Consider the following 16,051-nt stretch of genomic DNA (forward strand, 5'->3'; position numbering starts at 1 on the left):
AACGCCGTAAGTATGAAGATTACAAAAGTTCAAGTGTTGAGCCTCCTTTTCTGTTGCCTTCCTAACCTGTGATCTGTCCTTTATTTCAGGTGCAGAATGAAGGCGATGCGTTGAGGGAGTGAATTGCCGATGGTAAACTCAGGTGAGTTAGCGATGCGGGCGATCCCTCTTAATGTCTTTATATTCCTCCAGTAATGTCTTTTGTCCTTTCCCCATAGGGGACGGGGTGCGGTACCTGCCAACGAAGCGGCGCCGACCCGAAATGAGGAATGGTCCACCAACAGGAGACCGGTAATTGTTGTGGCGGAAAATTAGGCTTTCCTCATATGTTCCTTCTGCTCACCTTTTGTCTCTTCTTCTCTCCCCTAAGCGCAGAGATGTGGCGACCGGTGCAGACAGTCGTGGTGGAATCAGAAGAACTCCCGAGGACAGGTGAGTGAAGCGCGGCGCTGTAGCGAGCAACGCGGTGCTTTGAAATGAAAGTATTTTCTCAGGAACACTGGCGTGAAGGTTCCGGATGCAGGTAAGAAGTTTGATAAAATTCTTGGTTTTCACCTTTCTCTTCTCTTCTTTCCTTACAGGTGTTCCAGGATCGAGGCGGGCGTGGCTGGAGACCAGATGCAGGAGCAGACACGGTGAGCGTTCAGCTGCTTGGATGCAGAACAACGCGAAGCGCGAGCTACTGTCTGGGCGTGGCTTAAATAGCCCCCAAAGTAGTTCCAGGTAAGTATCCTTCCCTGGCCACGCCCGAGTGGCAAAATAGTCCCAATGAAAAAATAGTCCCTTTCAGGTCTCAGGGAGGCCTGAATCTTGCAGCATGGTCTGCATCAGGTAAGTGCACAAAACACCTTCCTTTATGAGCCTGGCGCCTATGGCGCCAGGACTGATGTCCAACATGAGCCTGGCGCCAACGGTGCCAGGACAGAGTCCAAAGAGCCCCTATAAGGGGCCGCTGGGCTTTTACCCGGGGGCATGATGCCTGCTCCCGGGGGTGCTGGGCCTGGCCTGGTGCTCCGGGGGTAGGCATCATGACAGAAATCCATTGCGACATGGTGAAATTAAAATAAAAACGAGAAACATCCACTGTTCAACTATATACAAATCACCAATCCAGGGTCCATGAGCCCAACAAATGAAATGAAACCTACAAAAAACCCTACCTAATAATGAACTATATACAAAAATGTGGTGCATTGTCCAAGCAGCCCAAAATAAACAAAAACAGAAAGGAAACCTAACACTATCTAACTATTTACAATGGCAGCGGGCTAGTCCGACGGCTCACTTTTTGATGTCCCGGGCAAGGGCTTCATCAAACTCCCGCTCAATGTCCTGGAGGCGGTCCTCTTCCATGGCCCCGAGGGTTCGCAGGGACGAAGACATGTTCAGCTCCAACTCCCTGCGAATTGCCTCGAGGCACTCGGCCCGCCTCAGGGCCCTCCGCATGGAGTTCTCCGCCCTGACCATTGTGAGCCGTGCCTCTTCCGCCCGCTGCCGCTCCGCATCTATGGCGTGGCCCAACCGCTGCCACACGGAAGACACTTGAAATCCGGGGTCCTCCTGCCCTATAGCCGATGCCTGCCCCTCCGATGTTGAAAGCCCCGAGCCATCATTGCTCCCACCATGTTGCTGCGGCTGTGCCTGTGCCTGTGCCTGCACCCTGGCTCTTGCTGACTGCATGTCCTCCTGTGGCTGGGGTGCAGTTGTCGTGGTGGCCACCCCTGCTGGACGTCCGACTCCCGATTGTGGCAGGGATGTGTCCTCCACCAGCCTGGCCGCTGGGTCAGGGGCAGCTCCACAGGGTACCCAGGTGATACATGGCTGGGAAGATGGCATGGAGGATGACTGGCGCGTAGGGGGTTCAGGTGAGGAGGGGGTCGCAAGAAGGTCCAGCACACGGAGGAATCCAGCACCGGTGACCTGTCCCAGTAGGTCAACGTGGTCAAAGAGGCATGCGAGACGACGTGCAGTCTCTCCACGAAAAGACTGCAGGTCACATCGCATGCCCCGTTGACGCAATGCTATCGCACTCAGGACAGGCTCAACACGGTCCCGGATAGCCACGTCCGCAGGGAGAGGAAGGCCAGTTTTTGTGCGCTCATCCCCTCCCTGAAAACGGGTCTGGCGTCGGCATCCCTGCTGGTGCCAGATGATGCAGTGACAGGATCAGGGACAGGATTACACACAGGCACCTCCACGGCTGCCTGTGCTGCCTCCTGTCCCTGCCCCTGCACTGTACTGCTAGCACCAGTGGAATCCCCACCTCCAGACCCCGTGTGTGTCCCTTCCGCGGCCTCTTCCTCCACCAAACCCCCCACCAACCTGGATGACTCCGTGCCATCTTCCTCCGTTGGACCCTGTGGGGTCTCAGCTGCCACTTCTGCTGCCGAGGAGTCCACCTCTGACCTCTGCCTCTTGGACCTACCCTCGGCAGCTGCGGCCTGGGACGCGGCACCAGACTCCTCACTCCTCGACGAGATGACAATCTGGGACGGGAGCCGGGCCTTGCATCTCCGGCTGGTGGTGCGACCCCTGCCACTGTGCTCCACAGCACCCTCTCCGCCCTCTTCATAAGTTGACGCTGCAGACAGGGAGAGATAAAACACAGACATCAGGGCACTGTACAATGGACTGATACACACATGACAGTTGCACATGAGTGGCAGTGTCAAACTTCAGACATGGCATCACACTCCACGACAAACATGTCATTTCAACTCACACACATGAGCATTTCCACAGCAATATTGCACCAGGCAGCAACATCCATACACATACAACAGCATGAACAGCCGAAGGTGAGCCTGACATCACACACACCACCACACTTACATGCATGTCTACATCTCCTCCAACTGTCGCAGTGATGAAATCGCCATACATGTCACATCTGGCATTCAGCCTTCTACATATCAGTGTCACGTTCATCCATGTTGCATCACAGTTGCACACTTGTCAAATTCACACACATGCACATGTACACAGTGCAGATACATGCAGCAGGAACCACCATCCATGTGTGACACCACAACCATGCCAACGTACATACACAGAAATTCAAACATGTGTGCTACCACACCTGCATTTGCACAGCATGCTTACCATAACATACACCATTGATGTGTCTCACACCTAAAAGGACTCACATGTGGCAGCCTCACGCCCCTGTTCATAAACATCCCTACATGGCCCTATGAAAACACATTGCACACTACTGGCACACCACCACACGCACAGCGTCCAGTCAGTATGCATGTACACTTACCGCTCGACTCCAGACGGGTCTGCCTCTCAAGGACCTGTACATGGAGCGCTGGGCATTTGTGTTCCAGGACCCTCATCTGGTGGTCGGACAGGTGGCCCCGGCGCCCCATGGCATCCGCTGCCTTCAAGAGGCACCGGGCCTTGTTGAGGGTCCTGGACCTGAAGTCCTCCCAGCGCTACTTGACATGTTGTAAGTTGCGGACTGCCACCCCCTCCGCGTTGATGGCTGGATAGTTGCATATACTGAGGTGATGATTCCCTTGGCATCACATACAACCTGCACGTTGATGGAATGCCATTGCTTGAGGTTTCTATAGATGTGCTCAGATGCCCTGGGGGGACGTAGAGCCACATGGGTGCAATCAATGGCACCTAGCACTTTGGGGAATTGTGCCACCCCGTAGAAATCCTGGACAGCAGCCTGCCTTTCTGCAGGTGTTCTGGGCAGGTATATGTGCCTGCGGACTGATGGGCGTGCAGTCATGATGGCCAACACCTGGTGTAGGCAGCGTGACTGCGTGGCCAGTGACAACCCCCCACTCTAGCACTTGTCCGCTGAAATGATCCAGTGACCAAGAAGTGCAGTACATTGAGGACCTTCTCCAGGGGGCTGAGTGCTTGGGAGCACAGGGTGGTGATGTGAGGTCATCCTCCCACTCACTCACCAGGTCGAGTATTATGTGAGGTGGAAACATGTACCTCCCATACACCTGGTCATCAGGCATCCCAAAAAGGCTGGTTCTGGGTGTAAAATTCTGGGCCTGACTATCCTCCTCCTCCTCCTGCGGTATCCCACGACCACTGCTGCTAGGAACAGTATATTCATCTTGGCGTCTGAGCTTGTTTGTTGTTTGCGTGCACTTTTATGCTGCGCGGGTCCACGTACGCCTGCTTCCTGCTGGCGTACGTTTTTCTGGATTAGCACGTCTTTTTTGGCGCACGCATTAGCCCCGTTCGATTCCATGAATACGTGTTGTAGACGCGCATGTGGGCGTTCCATACATTTGCCTCCTGTACTTCCCCCGTGACGCCTACATTTTCACGGGTTGTTCCCCATTCCGCGTGTTACGCCCCCTGTTCCGCCTACTTTTGTTGTGTGCGCTGGGCTATGTGTGCTTTCGCTGTGCGCTTAGCGTACGCTGTTTGGAGACGTGTGCGCCAGCGTGCGCCACGCAGAATTTTAGCGTACTTCTAGGGATTTACACACACACGGACTTCTATGAATCGCTGTGCGCAGGTTTCGCTGCGATTTTCGCACTTGCACTGCGATTTGCGCGCTTTCGCACGCTTGCGGCGAAAATTTCAGCACACATTAATTCCATGAATCAGCCTGTAAATCACGTGGAATTGTTAAAGAAAAGCATGAAAAACATGCATTGTAAAGAAAAAAAACACATTCCCAATATTTTGACAATAGTTCTATGGTCATAGGACAAAAATGAACAAAAGAAAGGGAAGGAAGGGGGAAAAGACAAGCAAAGTACTCATAAAATAAAGTGGCATTAGTATCTTTGTCATACCATAAAACACAATATTGTTACCATCAACAGTATCTGTAAATGATACCTGGGACAGTGCCAGATCCACACACCCACATGGGCAGGCCTCACACAACTGTGATCCCTACAAATATGTGTGGAAACCACTATAACATGATCAAAAATACCAAGAAGAATGGATTTATTTCTAGTGTGTTAATCTCAATTTGCCAAAATAAGATTATACTTAAAGATCCAGAACCTATTTCCAAACAATTGTCTCTTTCTAAGTTTGCCGGTCTGGAAACAAGGGAGTGGGTAAAAAAACACATGCTTAATTTGGCATCTACCCGAGAATACGTGCTGTTAGTTATCAAATATCCACTCACCCAAATAATTATCATATGGCTGAGCCCTCTCGCACCGGGCCAAGTATCCTGCCATACAGGTAAAACAGACAGGTCACCTAATCCTTGTCCCCAGTGATGGTTCCTAAAATTTACCTGATGCACTTGTCTTCCATATGGTGGATACATGCTTGAACATCCTGGTGATATCACACACATAAATCATATTTGTCTACTTACAAGATTGCATCTGACAAGCAAATGTTTCCTACATGTAGGCATAATTCTTTGATAGCACTTTGCTAGTCTGCTTATTTTACCAACAGTTGGTACATGTTACATGCTGGTAAATTATATTCTTCAAATTCGACCGGCCTGATCCACTTATTCTTTCTCTGATTGGTACATGCATTCTGTTGATATCACCACACCTTAGTTTTTTTGTGTCCACTTGCAAAAATACATCAAACAGATAACTCCCACATACATGTAAGCATAGTTATTTGCTAGCATTTAACTAGTCTACGTATCTTTCCAGCAGTTAATAGGCGCAACTTACAGAACAACATCAAATGTGTGGTCAGAGTTCAAACCATGAATGATGCTCCTGAATTTGCAGATAAGTTTAGCCTTCGATTGTCTTAATTTGAGCTTGTGATCACCTCCTCTTTTAGATGCTGTGACAGTCAGAAGTCCCGCAAACCTCAGATCCCCTTTGTCCATTTGGTGTTGATTTTGCCAATGTGAGGCAAGCGGATATTTCCATTCCTGGCTGCCAATTGTACTCAAATGTTCTTGTATTTTTGTATTGAGCTCCTTATGGTGCTGCCAACGTAGATAAGTCAGCACATACAGATAATACAATACACCACCTATGGTTTACACTACAATTAATAAACTGGCAAATTTTATTAGAGCCCGAATGTCCAAGTTCTACTCTATCTGTGTTCAATACATATAGGCCAACTGAGTAGGTGCCACATTTATGGAACCCGGCTGCTTGACCCAATTGTAACCAATTGATTTTTGTGTTTGGTACCTCTCACATGAATGATAGACTTAACAATGACTCCAAGGTTGGACCTTTATTATAAGTAATGCTAGGCTTGTCCTCCACCCAATCTTTCAGATCCTTATCAATCAGTAGTAAGTGTCAATGTTTTTTAAGGACGCCATACACCTTATGGCTGTAATCAGTGCACCCTATGTGTCAAAAGTGAGGATATAATGATTGTAGCATTATGTAGCATTTCCCTGTGATAACCCACGGACAAAAATCTGGTTCGTAATGTGTTACATTCTTTGAAATACATAGATCTCTGACTTCAATTACGTTTTGCTCTAATGTATTCCCCTTTTGTGATGTTGGTGATGACTGTTTTCTTGTGATAGCTTCTTGCATGTAATACTGATTTCACAGCAGTCGAGTGTCTATGTGTAAACATGTTGAACCCTGTTGGTGTGATGTTGATATTGAGATCCAGGAAATCAATACTAGATCTTCTCGTTGTACAAGTAAGTGATACCCTGATTGTTAGCATTCAAATACATCACAAAGTTAGCCAACGCATCTTCAGGATCCCTCCAAATCATGATCACATCATCGATATATCTGCACCATAGATGTATCAGTGACTTGAACTCATGATCAGCTAGGGCATGTGTTTGTTCAAATTTGTGCATAACCACATTGGCTAGGGTGGGGGCATAACTTGCTCCCATAGCAATGCCAAATGTTTGTTTGTTTGAACTGCCCATTGAACATTAAAAAAAAACTTTTTTTGTAATGCATTATTTATATACTGAGAGAGTGGCTCAGTAGCTCATCCCATGCCACTCATTATGGGCCTACCCTCTGGTATACAGTCAAAAGATGTGTGCACCATGGGCATAGAAGGCCGGTACACTATCAAATATAGCCTCTCCTCATCTGTCAGTAGGCCTTACCTGTGCCATTTATTAATGAGATTCAATGCAGAATGGTCTTGGATGTGTTCAAAGTTAGTCTCACGTAACAGCCTGGAATATTCAAGTGGTTATCAGCCATTTCAATATAATCCTCCTTATTGAGAACCACAATGTTGGCCCCTTTGTCTGTTACCTTGATGATCAGGTCAGGATTCAATATTACATTCTGTAAGACTTCTTTTTGTTTGTTAGTTAAATTAGATTTCAGAGGACAGTTGGTATCTTTAGCTCTGTCTTCTGAATGATGTATTTCTCTATTGACTGATTTCTGAATATACCAATCGCATGATCCCCCTGAAGGTTAGGGGTGAATTTGGATATTTTTGACCAATCTGGAATATCATTATTCTGTTGTTCAAGGGACTCATCACCTCTTGAATTTATACATCCTGTGGTTTTGCTTGCCTCTAAGGATAGGAGAAAATGTGTGAATGCAATATTTTCCATAGAAATATTAGATTGGTAATCTTGTTTCTGGTGAGACATATTCCTTAACTTTGTTAACAAAGAATTACTTTAATTTCAGTTTCGGGTCAATTTAAACAAGTGTATTTGTATATCAATGTAGCCATCAGAGGATGAAGGTGTGAAGGAAAAGCCTTTGTTAAGCAAAAATGTCTCTTCTGATGAAAGGTTATAGGAAGAGAGGCTGAAAAGCAACATATTCACCTCTCCTGTCTCAGCTGCCTCAGATACCAGGATCTTGTGACATGTCTTTCTGGCTCTGGATCATTTCCTCTTAGTATGTTGGAATCATCTCCTACCTCTGGTCTCTTGCCCTTTGTTACAATATCTTCCTGTGTGGAAAGAACAAAGAAAATGCAGAATGTAGATGTAGCAAACACTCTGGGTACTGTACCAGGGGTAAAGAATAATAATTGTAACAATGACACTTGGCAGAAGAAGGTGAAAGTTGATGGCCTAGCAGCCAGTTTGGTCCCGAAAGTGAACCAAGAGTGCTGGAACTCACAAAAGTGCATTCATCTGTTCTTGGGTGGTTTGACGATGTCGAACAAGACTAGTCAGCGCTGAGTGTTTGAGTCAAACAGTGTTCAAAAGTTCAGAGTCGCAGTGATCCAGTCAGCATCTAGATGGGTTCTAAGTGGTTCTCTCTGCAGTTCAATGCAGCTTTTGAGTGATGCAATTCATTGAGACCACTGTGTGTTGCTTTGACAGTCAAGCTGAGGTAGATGGTGAAAATTCTGGCAGTTTGATGCATTGTTCAAGATGCAGCAGTTCAAAGGTGTCGACAGTGGGTAGCTTCCTCTTTGAGCCAGAGCAGGCAGCTTGCTGTGTTTGCGCGATGTGGCGATGAATACATTTGAGGTTCAGAATGAGTGCCAAAGGGAGCACCCCATTTCCTGGGTGGTTTGAAGATGCTCACGCCAGAGGCTCAGAGACAAGATCAGTCCTTCTCTTCTTCACTCCCAGTCATGAGAAGATAGCTGGCACCTGCAGGTGTACTTCACCTCCAGTGAGGAGCCTGGTTAATGGTGCAGCTTGCAGAGAGTGCAGGTCTTGATCCAACAGCAGTTCCCCTTATGGTCCCTGGGAATGGTTAGGGGACATAATTTGCCTGTGCCTTGTAACTCCTGTCTACACCTCTGGCAAAGGGCTTTGGAAAGGACTGCTCTCCAGAGTCCAAATGAATTTCTCTCTTCTTCTTGACAGTCCAGTATTAATCAAAGAATGAATATGAAGATAGAATATCATTGGGGATTGGGTAAAATCAATCCTGCTTTAAGGAGTCCAATCCCTGTAAAGGTAACAAGGAACATTTGCTTTCATGCATCTTAACCAAAATGCTCTGCTCAGCAGGACATAAAGTGGAGGAGACAGGAAGGAAATATGATAAATATTGGATGTGCCTTTTTGTGTCACCTTATCAAAAACTGCACATGGCTTATTATTAGAGATTACCCTGCCACCAGATGGACAGTTCTTCATAAATATTATGGTTTTGTATCAGAGGTACAGATTTAAAAACAACCTCTGTATGCAGTAACTCTGGGGTGACAGCAGCTCTCAAGCAGGGCATGTGCGACCTTTGAACCTGTTCTGTTCACTGAAGAGCAGGTACTGCAGATCACTATGCTGTTGTATGTAGTTTCTAAATCAAGGGACTGGTTAGCAGATCACCCTTTGTGAAATGGATTATCCATATCACTTTATTATTGACAAAAAAATCTAAAAGCCAGGCTTCTACACCCTTACCAGCTGGAATTCTTAAATACACACTGACTCAAACAATCTGGAAGTCCTTGCCCCTGGCATGACAATTCTTGAAGCCCAAATTCAAGTGCATCTCTTGGTACGATTCTGACCTCGCCGCCCTTAAACACACCTTTAGGGCGGCAGAAAGGAAGTGGTGGGGCATTGGGTGCCCCGCATGACAAACTGGCCTGCTGCTAGCTCCAAAGGCAGAACAGACTCTCTGTCCTCTCTAAGAAGAGAGCCTGCATCCAAGTCCACATCTCTGCAGCATCTAACAACTCGGCCATCCTTTTCAAAAAATTGCAAGGAGCTGGCCAATCCTGCTGCAGTCTCTACCTCTCCTGTTCCCTCCAACGCCCTCTGCACGGCCTTAGACTCTTCTTTAACTACTAAAAATCAGGACATCCTGTCGACCATCTCTTCCTCTACCTCCTCTTCCTCCTCCTCTACCACTTCTGGCCCACCTGAGGCCGTCTCTCCTGCTCCTTTCTTCTCCTTGTCCCTGTTCGCCCCTGACAATGTTTCTAGACAAGTCTGATCTATGAAAGCCTTGTCAAAACAGGTTCTCCCTTGCTCATTCAGAACCATCAAGGACCACATCGACACCCTTGCTCCAGCCTTGGCCGATTTTTGCAATCACTCCTTTGCCACTATAACTTTCCCCTCCCTCTTAAGCACTCCCTTGTGAAGCCCCTTCTAAAGAAGCCCTCAGCAGATCCTTCCTCGCCGGCGAACTATTGCCCGATCTCCATCACTCCTTTCCTGGGCAAACTCATGGAAAATCTGCCAATTGCCCAGCTTAATCTACATACTGAATCTGTTGGTTGCCTCCATGACCACCAGTCTGGCTTCACAGCTGCCAGAAGCATGGAAACTGCTCTCGTGAACACGCATGAAGACTCGCTCTCCAATCCTGACTCTAATCTCCATTCTGTCCTCATCGTCCTCGATCTATCCTCTGCTTTTGACGCGGTCAAATATGCCATCCTGCTCAATCGCCTCTGCGACAACCTTGGTATTACTGATCAGGCCTTGGCCTGGTTGACCTCCTTTCTCACTGACCGACCCTCTAGGTCCAACTGGGGTCTTTCCTCTCTTCTGTCTCGCTCTCTACTTGTAGTGTTCCCCAGGGATCTAACCACTCTTCCTGGCTCTTCAACCAGTACATGGTACCTCTTGCTCACCACATAGATACTTTCTGCTCCAATTTTCAATGTTATGCAAGTGAGTCTCAGCTCTCTTTCAGGCTCCCCACAGCCACCTCTGCTTCTTCTCTCATACCAGACTATCTGGCCGCAATTGAGGAATGGTGTGCCACCAATGATCTCTGCCTTAATGCCAGTAAGACTGAGATGCTCCTCATTCAGACAATCATTCCCTCCTTTCCTCTCTCTCTCTGGCTGCCCACTTCGGGCCCTCTTCCTGCTCCTTCCTGTGAAGCAGAGAATCTTGGTGTCTACTTTGACTCCACCCTTTCCTTCTCTTCTCGCATCTCTGATGTCTCTAAGAAGTCAACTATTTATTTATTTAATGTAATTTGGTTTTAAATAAAGATAAACATTTCACATAAATCAAATCAACAATTTAAATCATATATGTCATCATCATCATAGCTACTACCATATACATTAATAAAAATAGAAAGTAAAAAGTAAAATACATAATCATCATTTCACACAAACTTGAAAAAAGGAAAATAACCGTGTGACTGATACTAAAAGCCAATAGGGGATTCATTCACTCGAATTGGTTATTCCATTATTGCTTCAGTTCAAATCAAAGTTCCCTGGCTCTGGTGTTCATACATTTTGCTGCGAGGAGCCACACTCTGTATATAGATAGGTGGAGACTAACATTCAGGGAATTAAGCATTGATACCAGAACTCAGATTTTTAATGTGATCCAAATGGTGCACAAATCTGCCGTAATGCCTGATATAGACTGGGCTCAGTATTGGGCATTGTGTTACTATAAGCTTAACAGTCTCAGGCAGCTGGCGATTCCTGCATATACGACAGATCCGTTCTTGCTTAGGTATTTCGTTCTCTTGTCCTATAGCTGCTAATACTGGAAGATGGTTGATTCGTAGTAGCAGCAAAACCCTTGATCGAAGGGCACAGATTTAGATATTTTTGGGACTGTTTGAACACAAAGAAGTATATACTGTACAAACATGTGACTTTTTAATTTCTCAAGATGGGCAAAATTACTTTGCCAGTGCCATAAATCCAGGCGCTTACCAAAAGAATATTTTAAATCCTCTTGGTTAACTCCCCATAACAGCTTCCAGCCGATTGCATTGAACAGCAAATCCATGCTGACTTTCAATACAGGTTGTTTCCCAGCTTGAGTATCCTCCCCCATACAAGCCAGTAAAGAATTAGAGGGATTGTTTAGTTTTTTTCAATATAATTTAGCTCTTTTCTTCAGGACCAATGCTTTAAGAGAAAGGATTCCCAATTCCAATCTCAAAATGGCCATGGGTATACATTGTGGTAACCCCAGCAGCAGCTTCTTCCAGAATTTCCCTTCAATAATCTGGAGCCATTTTAGGTCCATATTGATCAACGTTTCGAGTCCATAAATTATCATAGCGACCAAATATTGTAGGTATAACTGGCGAGCCTCCCAAAGGGAAAATCCACTCTGGTTATAAGTATATTGATAAATCAAGGCAGTTAATTGTTCTGCCTTGATTTGACAAGCTAATATACAGGACTGATAATTCCCCCGCTGATCGAATTCCACCGAGGAATATGGATAGAGGGGGTGTAAGAAATGTCTATGGTTCTAACATACAAGCAGGTTTGTGCTACTTTTCCATTGGTGTATAGGATAAATTGTGTCTTTTCACGATTCATCGTCAATCCATTTGATTCAGCATACAACCAGAGCCTCTCAGCCGATCTAAGCAACCCAATGAATGTATGGTCAAGGATCACTAGGTCATCTGCATATGCAATAACACAACAGTGTCTAGCGCCTATTTTCGGTGGACAATTATGGACTCTTTGGATAGCCTGGGGGATATCTGAAACAAATAGGTTGTAAAGCAGGGGGCCAGTAATGCATCCCTGCTTGACTCCCCTGTTCTGAACAATTGGATTAGTCATAGAGCCACTGCTATCAAGCTTAAGCTGGACCATCGTGTTCATGTGCAATAGCTGTAAATAATATAATACGTCATTAAGGTCAACTATTATCTGCAACTCCTCAGAGGTATTCTTCCTTTTCTCACTTTACCCCAGAAGCTCACTGTCTCCAGACCACTGGTCCTCTCTAGGCTGGACTATTGCAACAGCCTCTTTATAAATCTTCCTGCCTCTACTAATCAACCTTTACAATGTATCCAGAACAGGACTGCAAGACTTGTCCATGACCTCAAGCCCATGGATTGTCTCTCTCCAGCTCTGAGATCTCTTCACTGGCTCCCTGTTGCTGCAAGGATGAACTGCAAGGCCCTCTGCATCATCCACAAGGTTTTCTGGGGCTCTACCTCTAACTTTCTCTTCCAAAACATCTTTTTGAGGAGCAGCTGCATGCCTCTGCAGGAAATCCCACCCCCCTATCTCCTTTATGTTGGAAGTATCAGATTGTGCCATGCTTGACACCAGCAGTTGTAACCATACCACAATGAATATATGAAAGAAGATACCCACTGAGAAAACCCTATCAAACGTATTCCAAAAGAGATGATAATTTGATTGAGGAACTCCCTGAAGAAATCTGAGAATGAGTAAAAAAGGAGCTGGTGACATCATGATAGACAAGCGTGAGGCCCTGAGAAGATTACCTTGAGACAATACATGGACCTTATAGAAACTGATGACGAAGTAAAGAGTCAGGTAAACTTTCATATGCAAAGAAAATATTGCACGTGTGTGACGCACTGCAGAAACTGCAAGTCGTTCAATAACTGTAAAGATGCAGCAGCGCAAATAGATTAAGTTGTCCTAGAAGCTGGCTATACGTAGTGAATAGACTGCAGGCGGAGAAGCCATTGTATAGAATCTGGACATCGGTGCCATGAATTTAGTAAGCTCAGACCCATGGAGAAGAAAGGCTGAGAACTGTGTTGCAGCAAGAATTAGCTGAGATTGCAGACTTGAATGGCGAAGCTGTCTGGCCTGGTGTCAAAGCTAAAGGCAGCCAGGACTGGTTATCTATTCTTGAAGGCAGCAAACGTGAGATGCTGAATCATCTGTTGTTAAGGTGCAATGAAAGAACACGATGCGTGCCAAGTTTTATTCATTTAATACATTTAATTACTGCAAAATGGGCCAGATCGTGGTCTCCTGTCATGTGAGCCAGGGATGGAAAAAGTGTTTAAAGAATACACTGCAAGGCCAAGTTCAAAGACAATCTTCATGGCAGAAGGCATTTGAGGTGAGAGATGTTGGGCTAATTGGGTGGGGAGGTAGCATCAAGTCCACCTCCTGGCACCTGGGTATGAGCTCACGTGCTGCTAAGTGAACTGAATGTTCCAGACATGGCACAAGTGTGCCAACCAATTGTAGAGGGCTATATAACAAAGGGCATTATAGTACAAGAGCCAATGATATACTGTGTACTTAATAGTGTTGACGATGACTAGCACTAGAGGTAGGCGTAAGTTGTCTACCTGACAGTAAATATCCAATCACAAGCCCACCCCTTACAGAAAGTATACTTAGATCTTCTGCCGCATAGGTTTTTCTCATTTGCCACGTAGTATGATGTCACGTATGACAACATTTTAGTATATTAATGTGTTTTTATGCGAAATTAATCAAGAGACTTGAGTGAACATCAGTTGATGTCAGTTGTAACTCCTTGTTGTAGACAATTGATAATAACACAGAAAACTTTCCCATCTTACTGAGTTGGTTCGATTATTTGGTGTCAGATTTATTCTCAATCCCATCTATTGCATGCATGCTATCCAAAGGGCTCTAAGCTCAATCTTCCATCTCATCCCTTCCAACTCTATGAGGGTCTCCAAGCAGAGAGTTGGGGGCAGATCTATGTCCTCGGCTGGGGCCTCCCTCTGAAATAGCCTCCCTGCCTCTCTCAATCTTGAGCAGAACCAACTCCGGTTCCGGAAGAAACTCAAGACCTTCCTTTTTGTTTCTGCTTTCTCTCTTCCTCTCCCCTGCTAATACACCTGACTACTCTGCGCACTGGTCACCTGGTCACACTCTGAACTCGAGCCCAGGCTCCTGCATGTCCAGTTGCCCTTGTGCTGCCTCCGGGCTCCCCAGCACTTAAGAGTCTGTATCTGAAACCCTACAGTCCCTTCTCTCTGCACTTATGAACCACTTGATGGCTGCACTGTGAGTTAACCCCCCCCCACCACTTCTCCCCTTCCATCTTCCTCGCACTTGCGCAATCTGTATGACACAAGGCCTCGCAAGATCGTTATTTTGTCCTGCCTTTGTTTCCCCTCCTTGTCTTGTCACACCTAGAAACACTTGTGTGCAGGCGCATAAATGCCACGTCATATTATATCATATCAAAGACTATAGGGCATCATTATGCGTACAGCAGTTTGAGGAAAAATGGCAGTAGGATAGTGATAGTTTGGTGCTTCCTCTTTACTGCCACATTAGTGCACTAGCTGGAGGTAAATCCTGCAATTCACCTTATAAAATCTGTGGAATTACTGCATCAGAATTCAATGCTCAACCATGGAGACCTCTGGACTCCAGAAATGTGTAATGATACATCTGTGCCACCACTCATTATCCTGTGTTAATTCTATGAGAACAATTGACAGTAACAGTATTCAGGTTGGGTGTTAATTCTGTAGAGTCACAGTTGCATCACAGCCAAACTTGTAATGAGGACCTATGTCACAGGTCTTCAACCTGTGTGTGCCAAATAGTTAAGACTTTAACTCCCATGATCCCTCACCATTGAGTATGATAGCCAAGGCTTTTGAGTAATGTTATCTAAAACACCTGTGGCACCAAAGCTTGCAGACCCCGGCCATATGTCTGCTGTGCTCCCTAAGCCCTACGCCTCAGGAAAGGAACTGAAGCAGGTGCAGATCGCTCAATACACCAAGAAAGCAGGATCTACTTGTATGGCTTTTATGGCCTCTTTTCAATGGAGCCTCACTCACTTGAGCTCCGCACACCATTCACATATACACATGGAGACAGGGAGTTCTTGAACAATCCTTTATTTACTTTCCAGGTTTCTGATTGTGTAGCCCCTCCACTTCCTCCCTTCTTTCCCCCGTCCTAGGCTTCTGCTCCTTCCCTTAAGGTGGTTCTTTCCTTAAGGTGGACTAGCCATGTTTCATGTTACAACATTCGTGCTTGTGGTTCACACTGTTATGTCTCCTCGCTGCATTCCTCAGTTACTTTGGCAACGGTGACCTCTTCCTCACCCTCTACCACTCGCTCCTGTTCTACTTCATTCTTTCCCATTAGCACTGTCATCTCTGGCATCATTAGCTGCCTTTCAGCCTGAGTACCCTCAAACAAGGTGACGCTGGCATTAGCTGTTGCAGAACCCCTTCTCTTTTCGTCCTTGCAGGGCAATGTCTGAAAGTTGTTCTTAGAATGTTCTTTCTGTCTGTACAAACTCTTAGCCCAACACTGCATAACTTTGGCAATCTGTTTCTCATTTCCCTCTTTCTCTTCCTTTGTGTTGATGGACATGCCATTTGTTTGCTGCTGTTGCGGGCCCTTTTTTAATTCAGGAGATAGGTTTGCTTCCCACCCACCCAGTACGTGTTCTGTGGATTCTGCGAGTTGTAATCATACTGAAAGTTGGTGTTCTAATACAGTCCGG

This window comes from Ambystoma mexicanum, chromosome 7q, assembly GCF_040938575.1.
Source record: "Ambystoma mexicanum isolate Mex_15411 chromosome 7q, UKY_AmexF1_1, whole genome shotgun sequence".
NCBI lineage: Eukaryota > Metazoa > Chordata > Amphibia > Caudata > Ambystomatidae > Ambystoma > Ambystoma mexicanum.